Below are 19,939 nucleotides of genomic sequence, written 5' to 3'. Positions count from 1 at the left end.
TGCCACCCCTCCCTCTCCTATAGTGCTGATATACAGGGGATTACAGGTGGTAGAGACCAAGGCAGTCAAATACAAATTTAATTTAAAAAATACATGCAATGAGTAACAATGAATGTATAACTGAATTAACTGGTATTTTTTAAATAGCAGCCTGAAGTTCAACTAAAAAAAACTTTTTTTTTTTTTTTTTTTTATAAAACTATAGCAGATGATGCTATGTGATTTTAAAGCGTACATGAATCCTAACAATTTTCTTATAATGGCTTCTTTCTGGTCGGTTAAATATACTATTGGAATTATTTTATTTTATCTGTTTGGTAAATGCAAAAATGATCCTAACAGAAAACAAGTCAGCCGATAACTTTCTGTGCTCCCTTTCTCTTTTTCTATCATTCTTTGTGAACTACAGATGATGCCTGCATATGGTATAGGCAAAATGATTATGGTTTGTAGTTCTGTAGTTCAAAAACATTTCCTATCTAAAAGTGATAATGCTGCTTCTTCTTCGATAGAAGCCTGAAAATCAAAATGAGTGCATTCACCACATATGAGCACTGGTAAGGTGCAATATATTACATATTTATTGTTGGGTTTAGATATGTTTTAGGCTCGGTTTCCACTAGTGTGACTTTTCGTGCGATTTGGGACTGAAAAGTCGCATGACAAGTCGTACCCCACGATTTTCAATGAGTACCATTCATATCTGTGTGACTTCAAGTCGCAGCGACTTCAAAGTAGTCCCTGCACTACTTTGGTCCCACTTTGATGTGACTTGAGGTCTATAGACCTCAAGAATACACAGGCATTGATTCAAATCCCGGCTAAAAATTGTGTTAAAATCGCGGCAAAAAATCATAGCAAAATCGCATGACTTTGGGGTTGCAATAGTCGAAACTGAGCCTTAATCCACATCATTATAAACAACCGTAGGACAACTCCAGGCTTATACTGTATAAGGGAGAAAGACTAAAAAAAAAAAAGCAAAAGGTAAAGGCAGGGAAAGTTTTCCTTTCAAAAGTTATTAGGTATGTGTTCTGAAATAATTGGATTAAATCCCAGGTCATCTGAGTTTTGTAAGCCTTCCTTGTCTACCTTTCTGCAAAAGTCTGTGAATCCCTTTTCCTGCCTTTCTGTATCTGTATCCTAAGCTGGGTATGAATGGAATTTGTTTGGTTCAGCAAGAATCGGATGAATTTTGATGTGTGTGTATCCTTCTTTTGGAAAAACGATCCAGCTGGAAAACGACCATTCGATCAGTGCATACAGCCAATGGCTGCAGCTCTGATAAGTATATTCTAATGAGGGCAGTCCTCGCTGTCAGAATGCAATAGTGCGGATGGGGAAGATCCTTGTATCCACATCGCTAATGTGGATGCGGCCATTTATGAGTTTTTTTTTTCATTCAACCCCCTGGTTGAATAAAAAAAAAACTCATTGTGTGTACCAAGCTTCAGTTTCCATCCTGCTGCTCCCTCACCTGTGCTTCATTTAAGTGTAGCACCCTGTAGGTGGATGAACTGTGTTTTTTCCTTATGTATTCCCCCAGCCATGTGTTTATTATCCTTCAATATTCTGACATTGTATTCCTGTTAAGGCTAATCTTCTGATAAGGCTTTGTTGTTAAGTTGGCCTTCCACTCTTTGGACAAACCCATGATCCAGCTCCAGCTTGCCATCTGTTACTATGTGCTCTCTTGTGTTGAATTTTGGTCTTGTGCTTTAGTTGCTTGGGAACCCTGCCTTTTCTACATTCCTTCCATCCTGACCTGTATGCCTGAGACATTACATCCCTAATGCATTATCCCTGGGTTATACTGTCAGTCTACCTTGCCTGTTATCCTTTTCCTAGTATACAACCATGTGTCTGTCTTCCTACTAAATATCCTCTGCAAGATGCTCACAGTCAGGTCCCATTGTTCTAAGGTAACCTTTTGTGTTTTTTTACAGCCTTATGCCTTACAGTATATGTAAGTTTTATCTATTAGTATGTTTGGCATCATGCTTTACTGTATACAGTTTTCTTAAAGTGGCTGTAAACCAGATTCATGAAATTTGACCTAGGCACATATATCTGTAGTGTTTACTTATCTCTTCCAATGCCCCAAGTCCAGTGTCTTTCTGCTGTTTCGTTACTCTGTTATCAGCATGATAACTTCTGACAAGTTCTCAGAGACTGTCGGCTGTCTCACAGTGTAAGACAAGACTACACTCCTACAGCTGAATGAGGAAGTAAAGATTCTAACACAATGTAAGAGTTCTAAAGAATATAGCAAGCTGAAGACAGCAGATATGCATGTAAAATTTATGTAAGGAGATTTTTTTCTCTGTCTCTCTGGATATCATCTTAAGGCTGTTCACTTCACTGGGTATATGTGAGGGTTTACATCCACTTTAACCACTTAAGGACCGGAAGATTTTCCCCCTTAATGACCAGGCCATTTTTTTGTGATAAGGTGCTGCCCCATTATGGCTCTCTGTGGAACGATCGCGGGTGACCAGTGGCGATCGCGTCTGCCAGCCACGCGCATCAGCTCCCCCACCGTATGGCTCTTAAAGGAGCTGATGTACCGGTACGGCGATTAGTGAAAACAAGCCGACCTGCCACAGTATAATGACGGCGGATTGTCGGCAAGCGATTAAGTAATTACTTTTTTTCTTTTCATTCTGTTGCAAAGTTTCTAACCTGAAGATTCTGCCAGTAATAGGACTTCCAATAAGTTGTCTCCTCACCACCTATTTTAATCCTCAAAAAGTGGACTCACCACACCGCAACTGCATGTACGTGCATTGAGGGAGAACCCATTTACTTGAATGGCTGTTTTTTGGTGAAGGAATGAAACACGTAGTTTTTTTTTTTTTTTTTTTTTTTTTTTGCATGTGTGCAGTCCTTAGCAGCTGCATTTTTGTGTTTAGGTGAGAGGACAGGGGTTGTAAAACGGTTGCTCAACCACCTGTTTTTACCACTCCTGGCCACCAGTGTTGCCAACCCCCTGAAGTGAAATTTACTGGCAGGATGACAAAATTTACAAACGGCACCACTTTTTTACTGGCAAAAATCATGAAAATTACTGGCAGATCTGCATTTTTTACTGGCGCTGCAAAAAAGTACCTAAAGTTACTATTTTCAGTGCTAAACAGTACAAGGATACATATTTGAACTATAAACATATAGCTAGTGCTATTAGCAATGTGTTTAAGCTAAACAAAAGTTAAAAAACATATTTCTCCATTGACATGAAGGTCAGGTTACTATAACCCAGCTAGCACTAGGTTCCCTCCTTACATCAGAGTCTGCAGGGATCCCCCTTACAGTGAAAGGGAACTCTTATGTAAAGGGGAACGCTGCAGATCATGATCTAAGGGGGAACTCAGATGTAGAGGGGAGGCTCTGGTGACCAGAGACCACCTTATATCAGATTCCACTGTGTTCACTTTACATCAGAGTTCCCAATTACATCAGGGTCTGCAGATTGAGTTCCCCTTTGCACTGTAAGGGGCAATCCTGCAGACTTTGATGTAAAGGGGAATGCCAGGAACTCTGCTGTGGTGGGCACTCTGGTGACCAGAGGCCACCTTCCGCAGAGTGAATACACTAAGGTAAGGGGAGTTACTAATTTAGGGGGAAACCTTTATATCAGTGCCCCTTACATTATTGTATTCACTCCCCCTTACATCAGCAACCCCCCTAGACTGGCCTGGCGGTGCTGTCACTGACCTCCTCTCAGGTGCATCGTGCAGGGCTCAGTCAGATGGCTCCAGCTTGGTGGTTCTGGTTTTCCTATGGTCTCCTCTCCACAGTCCACACACGTCTGCCTTCTCCCGTGACCCCATGATCCCGGCGGCGCTCCCACTCTTGACTCCTTTCCCGACTCCCCCTCAGAGACTGCAGACATGATGTAGGAATAAGTCAGAGGCTGCGGACAGGAGATGGTCAGAGGCTGCGGGCAGGAGATGGTCAGAGGCTGTGGGCACAGGAGATGGTCAGAGGCTGCGGGCACAGGAGATGGTCAGAGGCTGCGGGCACAGGAGATGGTCAGAGGCTGCGGGCACAGGAGATGGTCAGAGGCTGCGGGCACAGGAGATGGTCAGAGGCTGCGGGCACAGGAGATGGTCAGAGACTGCGGGCACAGGAGATGGTCAGAGACTGCGGGCACAGGAGATGGTCAGAGACTGCGGGCACAGGAGATGGTCAGAGACTGCGGGCACAGGAGATGGTCAGAGACTGCGGGCACAGGAGATGGTCAGAGGCTGCGGGCACAGGAGATGGTCAGAGGCTGCGGGCACAGGAGATGGTCAGAGACTGCGGGCACAGGAGATGGTCAGAGACTGCGGGCACAGGAGATGGTCAGAGGCTGCGGGCACAGGAGATGGTCAGAGGCTGCGGGCACAGGAGATGGTCAGAGGCTGCGGGCACAGGAGATGGTCAGAGCAAAGGCTGTGGGCACAGGAGATGGTCAGAGCAGAGGCTGTGGGCACAGGAGATGGTCAGAGCAGAGGCTGTGGGCACAGGAGATGGTCAGAGCAGAGGCTGTGGGCACAGGAGATGGTCAGAGCAGAGGCTGTGGGCACAGGAGATGGTCAGAGGCTGCGAGCACAGGAGATGGTCAGAGGCTGCGAGCACAGGAGATGGTCAGAGGCTGCGAGCACAGGAGATGGTCAGAGGCTGCGGGCACAGGAGATGGTCAGAGGCTGCGGGCACAGGAGATGGTCAGAGGCTGCGGGCACAGGAGATGGTCAGAGGCTGCGGGCACAGGAGATGGTCAGAGACTGCGGGCACAGGAGATGGTCAGAGACTGCGGGCACAGGAGATGGTCAGAGACTGCGGGCACAGGAGATGGTCAGAGACTGCGGGCACAGGAGATGGTCAGAGGCTGCGGGCACAGGAGATGGTCAGAGGCTGCGGGGCGGGCACAGGAGATGGTCAGAGGCTGCGAGCACAGGAGATGGTCAGAGGCTGTGGGCACAGGAGATGGTCAGAGCAGAGGCTGTGGGCACAGGAGATGGTCAGAGCAGAGGCTGTGGGCACAGGAGATCATGGTCAGAGCAGAGGCTGCGAGCACAGGAGATGGTCAGAGGCTTTTACTTCTGTCACTCACTCACTCACTGACGTCCTGCCGTGGCCGGGCCCGGTAACATGGCTCCTCCTGCTCCCCCCCGCTGAACCGCCGAGAACTGAAGAACGAGCGGCGGCCGGCGGCTTCTGTTCAAAAATGGCGCCAGGCGGCGTCATTACATTACTGCGCATGCGCCGGCCTGCCGAGCTCGTACGATATTTCCCGAGTCCTGCAGGCTTCGGAACGGCGCATGCGCAGTTGCATGGCCGGCCCGCAGCCATATTTTTTACGGGCACCGGCTGCCCGTAACGGGCATTCACGGGCGCCCCGAAAATGGGGTGCTTTTTACGGGCTGCCCGTAAATTAACGGGCGGTTGGCAACACTGCTGGCCACTTGTATGAGTGAGCAGTACACTAAGAGGGCAGGAGAGAGACTGTTGCTGTGATGCACTGTTTTGAATGCCCTCAGGGTCATTTCAGTCACTTCTATCTTTAGGCACAAACACAAGCATCATTCTGCATCTGCATATCAGACTTAGGCCAGACTGCCACTTCATTTGCTTTATTGCTTTTTGTTAATTATCATCTAAGCTGTTCAATTTTTCCAATTTTCAGCTTTTTACTGCAGTAGTGTCTGAGACTCACACTAGTCACCAAAGCCCCTGCACATGTGCCAAATGGCTGACATGGGAGACTGTCTGGCAACACACATTTATAAGTACCTATTGATTTAAAGCAGTATTAAACACTCCTCTTTTTTAATTTATTTATATTCACCACTGAGACATTCCCCAATAACGTCTTTTCTCTTAAAATGTGCAGAAGCATTTATACATACTAGCTTTCATAGCTACCTGCCCCAGATTGCTCGGGATTGCTTCCCCAAACTTCCAGTTTGGGAGCATGCATTGAAAATATCACACAAAGTCACATGCCCCCCCTCATTGGGAATACATATGCCATCATCTCTAGCATCATCAATGTCCCATCCTCATACAGTTTCTGCTGGCCTCAAAAGTTGCTTTCAATGCATTCCCATGAAGGAAACAGCATGGCTTGTTGTCCTTGGCTTCAGTGTTATCTGTGCATGTTGGCACACGCAGCATATAGGCATCCAAATGGGAGCATAGATGCAAGGGTGGCTGCCCTAGGGCGACCTTGCAAGGCAACATAGCCACCTGAACACCAGAAAATATGGACAGAAAATGTTAACAAGCATAACACAAAGCAATGACAGACTTAAAAAGAATAGTTCCCATTACATATGATACGTTCTGAGGTCAGCAACAATCTACTTTTATTACAAAGGAGAGTTTAATAACAATTTAACTGACCCTTTATTTTTCTGCACCCATTCCCTGCATTTACTTTTGATATTCACTACATACAGGCAAACACTTTATACGAGTTTGGTACTCCAGCTGAAATCTCACACATGTTATTACATGTCCTATTATACGGTGATGAATCTAGTGAATACAACAACTAGACAAAAAAATAATGTGCCTTACTGTCACAATACATTGGCGGCATTGAAAAGCATTGGTCAGACTAAGTCACAATCTTAGTCGGACTAAAAGCATGTCTAACAGAACTGATTTCACATTGTTGTCTGCACTGAAAGACTGAAAGAGTGGTAGACATGTATTTTGTTTTATAGAAGAGCACATTGTCCGGGAGCTGCCATAATCCTTCAACACCGTAACATAAGAGACAGCATTGATCAGCATTTCACAATTACTTTTCATTCCTATAAAAACAAGACATCTGGGTGACTCATACAAAGTTGTGTACTATAAAAGATATCCTAGTTTTTGTGAAAACTACTGACGCAATACAAACTACATTTGCACACTTTTCCCTTTTCTCACTATTTAAAGTGGTTGTTACCTTGAAAATGTAATTCACTGCCAGCCCCTCTATTATATCTAGGCATAACACACAGGGTAAGTGTTTTATTAAAATTAAGCTTGTAAATACCCTTTTTCAGCTATATTCAGGCCGGTCAAGTGACTCCAGGACGGTCTCCTACTCCGATCCAGGGCTACAGTTGGAGGGGCTGAGATCTCTCTGATGTCAGCCGGGGAGGTCACATGGCCGCTCAGCCCCTCCAGCCGGGAATCACGTGACTGGCCTGAATATAGCTGTATAAAAGGTGTTTACAAGCTTCGTTTTAATAAAACATTTACATTTACCCTGTTATGCCTAGATATAATAGAGGGCTGCCAGTGACAATTTGTAATCTTTTATTTTCTACCAACAGCGGCTGGAGGGGGGGCTGAGACACAGACACACAGAACTGACAGGCAGGGAGGAAGGGGGTGAAGGGGACAGAGGAGAGCTGTGAATGACGGAGGCACGTAAACTGACCACAGTAATCAGGGCTCAGCAGCCATGATTATCGTTTGTCAGTACACAGGAAGTGGCAGGATAAGCCAGGTTTTTTAAAGCTTAGACCCCTTTCAGACTGAGTCACTTTACAGGCGCTACAGCACTAAAAATAGTGCCTGCATAGCGCCCGTAAAGCACCTCTCCTGTCTCTCCAGAGGGCGTTCACACTGGAGCGGTGCGCAGGCAGGACGGTAGAAAAAGTCCTGCAAGCAGCATCTTTGGAGCAGTGAAGGAGCGGTGTATACACCGCTCCTGCCCATTGAACTGAATGGGCACCGCTGCAGAGCCACCGGCAAAGCGCCACTGTAGCGGCACTTTGCAGGTTGTTTTAACCCGAAAACCCCCGCAAAAATGACGCTAAAGCGCCGCTAAAAATAGCAGCGCTTTAGCGCTGATGACCCCGACGCCCCAGTGTGAAAGGGGTCTTAGAGAGGGGTAGGTTAGACAGCATAAGCACTGTGCTGTTTAACCTGCTATAAGGGAACAGGAGGTCTCGCTTTTATTTTTAGGGTTGCAAACACTTTAAATTTACCAGTACTTTTCTCTACCATCTGCACATAAAAGTATAAAAAAAAAAATGGTATTACGCATGAAATAAGTGTTCATTCAATCTGTCGTAGTAAATATAATTAAATACCAATGTAATTAAAGGGGTCTATAAAAGCAGTATTAAACCCAAAAGCAAACATGTATTATATTTCAGCTTACCTATACTTAGATGTGATGGCTGCATTAATTTTCTTTCTTTTTATGCTTTCTTTCCATTGTTTTCACCTGGTGATCTGGCCAGAAAGTCTGTTGTTTTTTCAAAAGAACAAGCTCTCCAGCAGAATGTAACAGTTTACAGGGATGAGACAAACCATTTACCATTGACAGGGGAAATTCCGAGCGTGTGTACACAATTCCGACTCACAAAACTCCACGCATGCTCTGAATCAAGTACGAGACAGAAGAGCTCAGTCTGGTAAAACTAGCATTCATAATGGAGATAGCACATTCGTCACACTGCAAAGTTTTTCATCTTTTAATGCAGTGCATTCTCTTCTTCTTTATAATGCTAGAATAATGAAGTTGTTTCGCTGCTGATATTCTTATTATTTATTGATTTATTTATTATTTCTTGTGATCTCCTGAATAATCTTTTATTTATTTTTTTCTAGTGATCTACTTTTTTTTTTTTTAGCAAGATCTTCTGAATTTTTTTGAACCTGGTTGGTGTTGGTGTTCCTTGTTAATTTCACATTGTATTTTTGAAATGTACCTGCCTACTCACAAACAAACTGTCCTTTTTGAAGTAAAACACATTTTTAGGATTTTACTTCTTTACTTTTTATCCTTTTTTTTAAAAAAATTCAAAATTTATCAGGGGTCATAACAAAATAAATTAAATTGGTGAAGCCTTTGTACCCCATGGCAGACATCAATTATTTGACAGGCCAAATTGGTAACCTGAGGAGTCCATTTAATAGGGAGCACAATATGGTCCAGGACTCCAAGAGATCGGGAGCAGCAGCAGATGACATATATGTCCCCAGGCTGTGGTCTTACACAGCCTGCGTCTTTTGCCAGACCAGACTGAACCCAGGACATCACATTCTTGTCTTCCTTCCGCGCTTCCTTCCAGGCTGTGGCTGTGGTGTTGGAGTTGTGGCAGGAGATGGAGGAGTATGATCCAACTCACATACGTGACTTTTTTTTGTGAGTTCACCCATCACCCCCTTATTTAGGACCTGGAATATGAGCTCCTCACTGATGATGCATTGGCCCACCTCTATTTGCCGCATCTTACTGGCCGTCATACACGCAAAGGCCTCTTGAACACTGGGGGTTGTTGTGAGGAGCGCAGTAGCCTGCCAAATCAAAACAAGCGCTGACTCCTCCGCGTTCCTCCCCTTTCTGGGCCTTTTTGTTGGAAGGGGGAGGGGAGGAACCTGCAATTCGGTCAGGCTACTGGACATGGCCACCTCCTGGCTGTCACTTTCCACGGCCACCTCCTGGCTGCCACTTTCCACGGCCACCTCCTGGCTGCCACTTTCCACGGCCACTTCCTGGCTGCCACTTTCCACGGCCACTTCCTGGCTGCCACTTTCCCCCGCCACCTCCTGGCTGAGACTTTCCACAGCCTCCTGGCTGAGACTTTCCCGTGTATGAAAATGGAACATAGTTTTATATTTTTGGTTATCAATCACACACAATTTTGAGCTCATGACTATTGCAAATTCAATGTTAACAAATAGAAAAGACTATCATTCTGACCCCAGCATTTTTCTTTCTTGTCCCAATAATTTTTGGCTACTACTGTCTATTGATATGTAAACCACTTTGTTAAATCAGAAATTAGTGATCAATAATAACATGTAGTTAACATAAATACATTTTGACAAGAAATATGTTGAACAATGCTATACCTGGCTCAAGCTGGGCTCCTCCACATCTTCCTGGGTGGAAGGCCCAGGTTGTATGTCGGAAGCTTCATCTGAGGTGGAAGGAAGTGTGGAAGGAAGAGTGGAAGGAAAGGTTGACAGTGATGGCCTGATTTCAGTCTGGTCTGACAAAAACTGCAGTCTCACAGCCTGTGGAAATAAATGTCATCTGCTGCTGATCCTGATCTCATGGAATCCTGGACCTTTTTGCGCTCCCTATTATATGTGCTCCTCAGGCCACCAATTCTGGCCTTCAAATAGGTGATGTTTGCCGTGGGAATCACCGGCTTCAACAATTCCAACAGTTGATCCAGCACTGCCTTCCTCTTTAGTTTGTTATTATAAAATGGGTGTTTCACCTGCCACAGACAGGGCAGTTCCCTGTATTTATCAATGAAGTTGGGGAGGAAGTCATGTTCATTGAATTTATCCATTTTCTCTGCAAGACACAACACAAGACAAACCCTAATGTCAGGCTAAACTCTCATAATCTTATCCCAATATAGACCTAAATCTATAAGCAGTATAGGCCACTGATGCCCCAAGTTAAAATGTTACCTTCGTTAGCACGATCGACGCTTACGCTACTCCATCCTCCGCTCACAGATCGTACATACGACACATGCACGTTATGCTTTATGTACACTGCGCATGCGTCAAACTCCACCTCTGACCTTCTTTCTAGTATATTCCCACCCCTTCTCTTTTGGTGCAGTGGGAGAGCACATGGCGGAGAGACAGCAGGTGCATGAGTGTAGCAGCAACGACGAAAGCCTGGCGCCACAAACATCCCGTTCCAGGAGATTTAAGGCCTCAAATATGTCCTTTGTTGAGATGGTAGAGATGGTGAACATCTTGAAGAAGGCCAACTATGACAGAAAATATGGACCATACAGCAACCCAAATGTAAGAAAGGCCAAAATCATGACTAAAGTTGTGAAAAGTCTGCAGAAGAATTTTGGGGTACGACGATCCAAGGATCAACTGAGTAAACGATGGTCAGACCTCAAACTGAGGGAGCAGGATCAGTACAGAAGGATCAAGAGAGTGCTGCAAAAAAGTAAGTATTTTGTCATGTGTTACAATTATTATTACTTGCATGCTGCACTCAAAACAATTAATTCATGGTGCTGCAAAGGATGATTATTTTTATCATTAATGCATTACATACATTAACAAAAAAAACAAGGTGTGTGTGTGTGTAGCAGACCCACAACATAATTGTTAGCTGAAGAAGAGATTGTCACCACATGTATCAAATAAACAATGTTTGCACTATTGAAGAAAATGGCCAAAAAGAAAAGCCCATTGGAGAACCTAGGAGACAGCTAAAAGAAACACAAGCAGTAAATCAAATGAAATATTAGTACAGCTTAAAATAAAAAATTATTTTAAAAGTGTTTCACACATTTGCTGGCATATCAATGGCCCGCTCACCCGCAAAGTACTCCAGATATTTTTGTCTCACTTCGCGGGCGCTTTGTGGGGGGGGCAAGCCAGGATGGCCAGCTTCAAGTGCCGTCAGGGTTGAATGATCAGGAAAGCCGGCCTCAGTCCTAACTGATGCCACATAGTTCATTGCATTTTTGCGTAGATAATTGTGCATAATGCAGCAAGCAAGCACAATATGCTTCAGTTTATATTCCGTCATGTGGATTGGTGTTAGAAATAGGCGGAACCGGCTAGCCATTATGCCAAAAGCATTCTCCACCACTCCTCTGGCTCTGGCCAGCCAGTAGTTAAAAACCCTTTGGTCTGGGGTGAGGGTCCTCATGGGAAATGGCCTCATCAGATGTTCACCTAGCCCACAAACGGAAGACCAGCCACATTGTCTTCCGCAGGTGGCAAGCCCAAGCCACCATTCTGGAGCCGTCTGAAAAACTCTGTGACTCCACCATCTGACATCCGGCCATTCTTCCCCACGTTCACATACAAAAACTCATATGTCGCCGACACCAAAGCCAACAACACAATACTATTAATCCCCTTATAGTTATAATAGTATGACCCTGAGTTGGGGGGGTGGGACGATGTGGACGTGTTTCCCATCTACTGCCCCTCCGCAGTTAGGAAAGTCCCACAGCTGGGCAAAGTGGGATGCCACAGTCTGCCATTCCTGTGGGTTTGAAGGAAACTGTGGAGTCAAAACAAGAAAAAAAAATTAGTACTTTTGCACATAACATTGCAAGCAGATTAGACACAAACATTCTTGGCCAACCTAATTATAACATTTATTGAAATGAGTATTAAAAGACAAAAGTATAAGGTCCACTTATCAGATTCCTCACACCCTCTGATGGCCCATTGTAAAAATTTTAGGGCAGGTGGGTAGATGTTTTGGACAGGTAACTCTCTCCACTTCATTGAGAGCTGAATGCATAAGTAATGTGTGTTAGCCCCTCCTTACTTACACTATTGGCAGCCCACTGGACAGGAAAGAAGTGTCATAATACAAAAATAGGAATACACACTGTACAAATTGAAGCACAATTTTACATTCTGCAATTACCTATCGAGATAATAGGAGAACAAATCTTTAAACAGTACCATTTGAAAGTATTCAGGCAGGCCCTTGCACTACATGCTTTGGTGAATTCATCCATAAATATGAACACAAAAGAGGTAGGTATAGTGTGTATGGGTTTGGCAAAGTCAGCAAATAGAGGATTGGTATCAGCTGACTTAGTGGTTGGGGGGGGGTTGGGGGAGGGAGGGTTCCAGATGAGGTTGGGCCCCCCCAAAAAAATCTTGCACTCTGCCTGAATTTAAGGTCTAAAATAACATTTAAACACATTTTAGGGGGTGTTTAGGGTAAACACTACAATGCAGCTGAGAAAAAAAAACATTGTTAAGTGACTAGGCTAGGTGTGTATGGGCCCAGGATAGCATGCTGGGGAGGTTAGTGAAGGCAAATATGCATGAAGGACAAAAAAGGAACTTTAAAAGCTTCCAGCATGCATGAGGACAAAGAGAACATTCACAGCATATTACAATCAGGGTCATTATGGAATAATGAAATAAATACAATACATTAGCAAACATTAAATACATAGAATGTGATGTTAAAGGATAAAACTTACCCTAATATAGTCCTTCTGCAGGACCTGAATGATGGCAGAACAAGTCTCTGGAATAATGATCCCCAGAGCCTGGGGGGAAATGCCTGTCGAGAACTTGATGTCCTGCAGACTTCTCCCCATCACCAAGTACCACAAGGTGGCAACGAGCCTCTGCTCAGGAGTGATGGCTTGCCTCATGCAGGTATCCTGCTTCATAATATAAGGGGACAGCAAAGCCAACAGACAGTGAAAAATGGGGTCCGTCATCTGGAGATAATTCCTGAAATCATCAGGATTATTCTCCTGGATCTCCCGCAACTAAGGCATGTGCGAGAATTGGTCGCGCTGGAGCAACCAATTCTTCATCCATGAACTCCTCCTCACCCTGTTCGTGGACTTGGCTTGGGTCAAAGTAAGAACCCCAACACCAAGCCCCTGCACATCACAAACTCTGACGAGTATATACCCACAACATGGCTTGAAAACGTTCAGCTGGTCAGAACGAACTAACAGAACACACTGAAAATCAGAAAGAACCTGAGAAGAGCGATCTGAAAATCAGAAACAAGCGGACGAGAACGCACTGAAAGATAGATATGAACTGACAACACGCACTGAAAAACAGATATGAACCAAAAGCACAACCTGAAAAGCAGAAACGAACTGAAAAGCAGGAGGCTGAAAAGCATGAATCGTCTCTCTCCAAACTTCTACTAACACGAGATTAGCAGAAGGAGCCCAAAGGGTGGCACACTGGCTATTGAACTTCCTCTTTATAGTGCCGTCATAGGTGTTGTACGTCAGCGCGTTCTTGCCGATCGGAATTTCCGACATTTGTGCGACCGTGTGTATGCAAGACAAGTTTGAGTCAACAAAACAAAAAATGCACGGTTTGGTTGTCCGAAATTCCAATCGTCTGTACGCGGCATTCATGTAGCAGGACCAAATCATTTATTATACCCAATGTAGGACCATTCACATTTAGTAGTTAAAACCAGGCTCATTAATAATTTAGGGACACCAAGATGGAAGTTCGCTGAGTGTTGAAAGCCAGGTCTCATGGCAGTCATTCACTAGGGGATGGATCATGTGTCTCCTGTTTCTTTCATCCAGAGTTGGGGCAATCCAATACAGAACGTGTATTACTGGCTAGATCACCAGGTGAAAACAGAGGAGAAAAGGCCTAAAAAAGGAAAATGGTTGTAGCTAATGATTGGTAAGCTGCAAAATATTACATTTTTGATTTTAGGTTTAATTCCACTTTAACAGAGAGGCAAATTTTTTTCCTAGGTTTAGATGCATTTTAACTTGCTTTGCACTTGTTGCAGTTAAGTGTCTAGTTAGTGCTTGCACCTTTCAAAACAAATTGGTGACGATAAAATAACTTCCATTTTTATGTATTTACACATTCCCCTTTATTTGTGTTTCTTTCGCTTTAATCACAAAAATGTTGGTGTGCTCTTGAATAGTGTTTATTTTATTGGCCCAAATAAGTGTTAGCTTCAGTCACTAGTTCATGTGTTGCTTCTAGTTGGGATGACCTCTCTAATTTACCACATGCTTCTCAGTGTGAATCAATATGGTGACTCACAAAGCTCCAATGCATTAGCAGCATATTGAAATATTGACAGTGTGTGAAAATATGTGAACAAAGTGCTTTATATGTTTGTCTTCTTTCTCTCCTTAATGAAAACTAATGGCCAGTGTGAGTCAAGACCAAACACATTGCATTTTTCTAAGAAGATGATTTTTTGAAGGTAAAAAACTTTCTGTACAATAATGCTAGTTTTGTGATATTATGAAGAAAAATAAATAAATCATAATGTTAGCTACTAAAAGAGGTAAACGAAAGGCTGAAAGTTACAGCAGTAAATAAAATAAATCTAACAAGTCATGCTTTATCAATTTTCTTTCTGATCAAATTCCATTTGCAATCTAATTTGTAACTTAGAACAAGCTATTAAGCCTAAATTGGCACCCACAGAGGAAGTAAAGATTGTTTCTTAGACAGAGGAAAAACAAGACAACAGAAAAATGCATACGTGTGAAACAAAATGATGTTGTATTAAATAAAATGGGTCATTTAATGTTAACTTCACAGATAGAAAAAGAAAATTCAATGTAATTTATGAATTTACCTATTTTGTTTTTTGTAAGCTTATAAGCTTTACATTGAAAAGTGTATATTTTGTTATGGTCATGTCATTGCTACTATTTTTAGTGTTAGCATTTTTTTATATTTATATTTCTGAGCAGAAGCATTGTTAGGATGGCAGTCACTGACAAGTGATGATGATGATGATAATGAGGGAGATGAAGAAACAACAACAATGAAGAACAATAAAGAAAAATTTAATTTTCTTTATTTCTTTTTTTGTTTTTGCTGGATCCTAGGATCATAAGGAAGCAGCAGCTTAAAATTGTCATGTTGCTAGAAATAATTAACTGGAAAGTGTTGTACATTTGGGGATAATGATTCAACCTGCCATACTGCATATTCTTTCTCATAGCACACTTTGGGGTGGTAATCTAAATAATTTCTGAAAACTGACCACATTTTCCACATCTGTAATCCATACATGTTTTATGGTTTCAGCTCTCAAGTACTGGGTTGCAGTCCAGGTACAAGTACTGTGTTGCTTTTCCCCTAGGCTTCTAATGTCCATAACTGTTTTTCAGATTTTATGTATATGTGAGATCTTAGAGTAGGATAAACAGAAGTTGGCCAGTTTGCTTTTGGAGTCTGTTGCATGTGGAAAGACAAACATGTGTTCTAAAGCCTCGTACACACGATCGGATTTTCCACAGACAAAACCTCATACTTTTGTCCGAAGGCTTGTGCCTGGATTTTGTCTTGCATACAAGCAGTAAGGAATTGTCGGCCAACAAACACAAACATAGTGACGTACTACGTGGTTTTTCAGCTCTTTAGGGCCACCCTTTGGGCTCCTTCTGCTAATTTTGTGTTAGTAGGAGTTTGGTGAGTGTTGATTTGTGCTTTTCAGTTTGCGCATTTCATTTTGCACTATTCATTTCGTGCTTTTCATTTCACACTTTTCAGCTTGTTTCTGAATGGCCGTTCATCAACCAGCCATGTTGCGGAACCAGAGAAGATAACATGTAATTTATTATTATCCATTCCAGGAACAGGAGGAGGGGGATTTCTTGGACCAAAAATTGGTTACTTTATTAATCGTGACCAATTATGTTATATGCCATTGCTGTGGGAGCTCCAGGAGAATAATCCAGATGATTTTCGGAATTATCTCCAGATGAGGGACCCCTGCTTTCACCAACTCTTGGCATTGTTGACCCCTATATTAAGAAGCATGACACATGCATGAGGCTTTTATTTTTTTTGTTGAATAATGATTTTGATTTGGTATATTTTCTATATTTTTGGATGCATAGGATGCACTTTTTGGTTAATTTCTATTGGCAGATAGCATGTCTAATTTTATTTGGTTTCTTTTTTAATACACAATAAAAAAAACTGTGGAGAATAATACTTGGCTATGTGTTTTACTTCAAATGACAGTTTGGGAGTAGGCAGTTATATTTAAAAAAAATACAATATAAAATTAACAAGGGACACCAACATAGTTGTATTTTTGATCTTAAAAACTATGGGATAATGGTGTTGTGGTAACTTGCATCAAAAAATAAATAAATAAAAATAACAAGCATAATAATATTATTCTTGATATCACTAGAAAAAAAAGCCTTTGAAAATTTGTTTAACTCATCAGTATCACCAGCAAAGCAGCTTCATTATTATCCCATTAAAGAAGAAGAGAATTGTGCGCTGCATTTCGAGATTTCATAATTTGCCATGTCACGAATGTTAATTCTTCATTACAAATGCTAGTTTACAAGACCGACTGTGTCCAGCTTGTCCTTGCTTCAGAGCATGTGTGTTTGTACTTTGGACTTTTGTCCGACGAACTTGTCTACACACGCTTGTCTATACATAACATGAATAACATGAATAATCAAAAGTGCTCATTTTAAAGGCTTATATGCAAGTTATTGTCATTAAAAAACATTTGGGGACCTGGATCCTGCCCCAGGGGACATGTATCAATGCAAAAAGAATTTTTAAAAACGGCCGTTTTTTCGGGAGCAGTGATTTTAATAATGCTTAAATTTAAACAAAAGAAGTGTAATATTCCTTTAAATTTCGTACCTGGGGGGTGTCTATAGTATGCCTGTAAAGGGGCGCATGTTTCCCGTGTTTAGAACAGTCTGACAGCAAAATTACATTTCTGAAGGAAAAAAAAGTAATGTAAAACTATTGGTAGTGCCGGCTATAATGAATTGTCGGTCCGGCAATACACATAAAAGTTCATTGATAAAAACGGCATGGAATTTCGCCACAGCGGAACCCCGAACCAAAATTTTAAAAAAAATGGCATGGGGTCCCCCCAAACATCCATACCAGACCCTTATCCGAGCATGCAACCTGGCAGGCCACAGGAAAAGAGAGGCGATGAGAGAGCGCCCCCCCTCCTGAACCGTACCAGGCCACATGCCCTCAACATTGGGAGGGTGCTTTGGGGTAGCCCCCCAAAGCACCTTGTCCCCATGTTGATGGGGAGAAGGGCCTCATCCACACAACCCTTGCTCGGTGGTTGTGGCGGTCTGCGGGTGGAGGGCTTATCGGAATCTGGAAGCCCCCTTTAACCACTTGCCGACCGCCTCATGCATATATACGTGAACAAAATGGCACGGGCAGGCAAAATCACGTACCTGGTACGTGATTGCCTTCCCGCGAGTGGGGGGTCCGTTCGGACCCCCCCGGTGCCAGCGGCGGTTGGCTTCGGTCTGGGAGCGTTGAGAGGCGAGGGGGAGGCCATCCGATCGTGGTCCCCCCTTGGGGTCGCTCCCAGCCAATGAGAAACATCCCCTGCCTGTGTATAGTACACACAGGCAGAGGATGTGATGTCATCTCTCCTCGGCTCGGCAGTTTCCGTTCCGGCGCCGAGGAGAGAAGACTTCACAGTTAGTGAACACACACACACACACAGTAGAACATGCCAGGCACACATAAAACCCCCGATCACCCCCCAATCACCCCTCCCCCCCCTGTCACACTGACACCAAGCAGTGCTTTTTGTTTTTTTTTTTTGTTTTTTTCTGATTACTGCATGGTGTCACTTTGTGACAGTTAGAAGTGGTAGGGCAGTTAATGTTAGCCCCCTGTAGGTCTAGGGTACCCCCCTAACCCCCCCTAATAAAGTTTTAACCCCTTGATCACCCCGTCGCCAGTGTCACTAAGCGATCATTTTTCTGATCGCTGTATTAGTGTCGCTGGTGACGCTAGTTAGGGACGTAAATATTTAGGTTCGCCGTCAATGTTTTATAGCGACAGGGATCCCCATATACTACCTAATAAACCCCTTGATTGCCCCCTAGTTAACCCTTTCACCACTGATCACCGTATAACCGTTATGGTTGACGCTGGTTAGTTCGTTTATTTTTTATAGTGTCAGGGCACCCGCCGTTTATTACCGAATAAAGGTTTAGCCCCTGATCGCTCGGCGGTGATATGCGTCACCCCAGGCAGCGTCAGATTAGCGGCAGTACCGCTAACACCCACGCACGCAGCATATGCCTCCCATAGTGGTATAGTATCTGAACGCATCAATATCTGATCCTATACTAGCGTCCCCAGCAGCTTAGGGTTCCCAAAAATGCAGTGTTAGCGGGATCAGCCCAGATACCTGCTAGCACCTGCGTTTTCCCCCTCCGCCCGGCCCAGCCCAGCCCACCCAAGTGCAGTATCGATCGATCACTGTCACTTACAAAACACAAAATGCATAACTGCAGCGTTCGCAGAGTCAGGCCTGATCCCTGCGATCGCTAACAGTTTTTTTGGTAGCGTTTTGGTGAACTGGCAAGCACCTGCCCCAGGCAGCGTCAGGTTAGTGCCAGTACCGCTAACACCCATGCACGCACCGTACACCTCCCTTAGTGGTATAGTATCTGAACAGATCAATATCTGATCCGATCAGATCTATACTGGCGTCCCCAGTAGTTTAGGGTTCCCAAAAACGCAGTGTTAGCGGGATCAGCCCAGATACCTGCTAGCACCTGCATTTTGCCCCTCCGCCTGGCCCGGCCCAGCCCACCCAAGTGCAGTATCGATCGATCACTGTCACTTACAAAACACTAAATGCATAACTGCAGCGTTCGCAGAGTCAGGCCTGATCCCTGCGATCGCTAACAGTTTTTTTGGTAGCGTTTTGGTGAACTGGCAAGCACCAGCGGCCTAGTACACCCCGGTCGTAGTCAAACCAGCACTGCAGTAACACTTGGTGATGTGGCGAGTCCCATAAGTGCAGTTCAAGCTGGTGAGGTGGCAAGCACAAGTAGTGTCCCGCTGCCACCAAAAAGACAAACACAGGCCCGTCGTGCCCATAATGCCCTTCCTGCTGCATTCGCCAATCCTAATTGGGAACCCTGTACTTCCCCCATTCACATCCCCAACCAAATGCAGTCGGCTGCATGAGAGGAATTTTCATTTATGTCCTCCCGAGTATACCTACCCAGCGAACCCCCCCAAAAAAGATGTTGTGTCTGCAGCAAGCGCGGATATATGTGTGACACCCGCTATTATTGTCCCTCCTGTCCTGACAAGCCTGGTTTTTGCATTGGTGAATGTTTTGAACGCTACCATTCACTAGTTGAGTATTAGCGTAGGGTACAGCATTGCACAGACTAGGCACACTTTCACAGGGTCTCCCAAAATGTCATCGCATTTTGAGAGACCCGAACCTGGAACCGGTTACAGTTATAAAAGGTACAGTTACAAAAAAAAAAAAAAAAAAAAAAAAAAAAAACCACCACAAACAAAAATATAAAATAAAAAAAAATAGTTGTCGTTTTATTGTTCTCTCTCTCTCTATTCTCTCTATTGTTCGGCTCTTTTTTACTGTATTCTATTCTGCAATGTTTTTGTTATTATGTTTTATCATGTTTGCTTTTCAGGTATGCAATTTTTTATACTTTAC

This window comes from Aquarana catesbeiana, linkage group LG01 (genome assembly GCF_042186555.1).
Source record: "Aquarana catesbeiana isolate 2022-GZ linkage group LG01, ASM4218655v1, whole genome shotgun sequence".
Taxonomy (NCBI): domain Eukaryota; kingdom Metazoa; phylum Chordata; class Amphibia; order Anura; family Ranidae; genus Aquarana; species Aquarana catesbeiana.
This window is presented reverse-complemented; position numbering follows the sequence as displayed.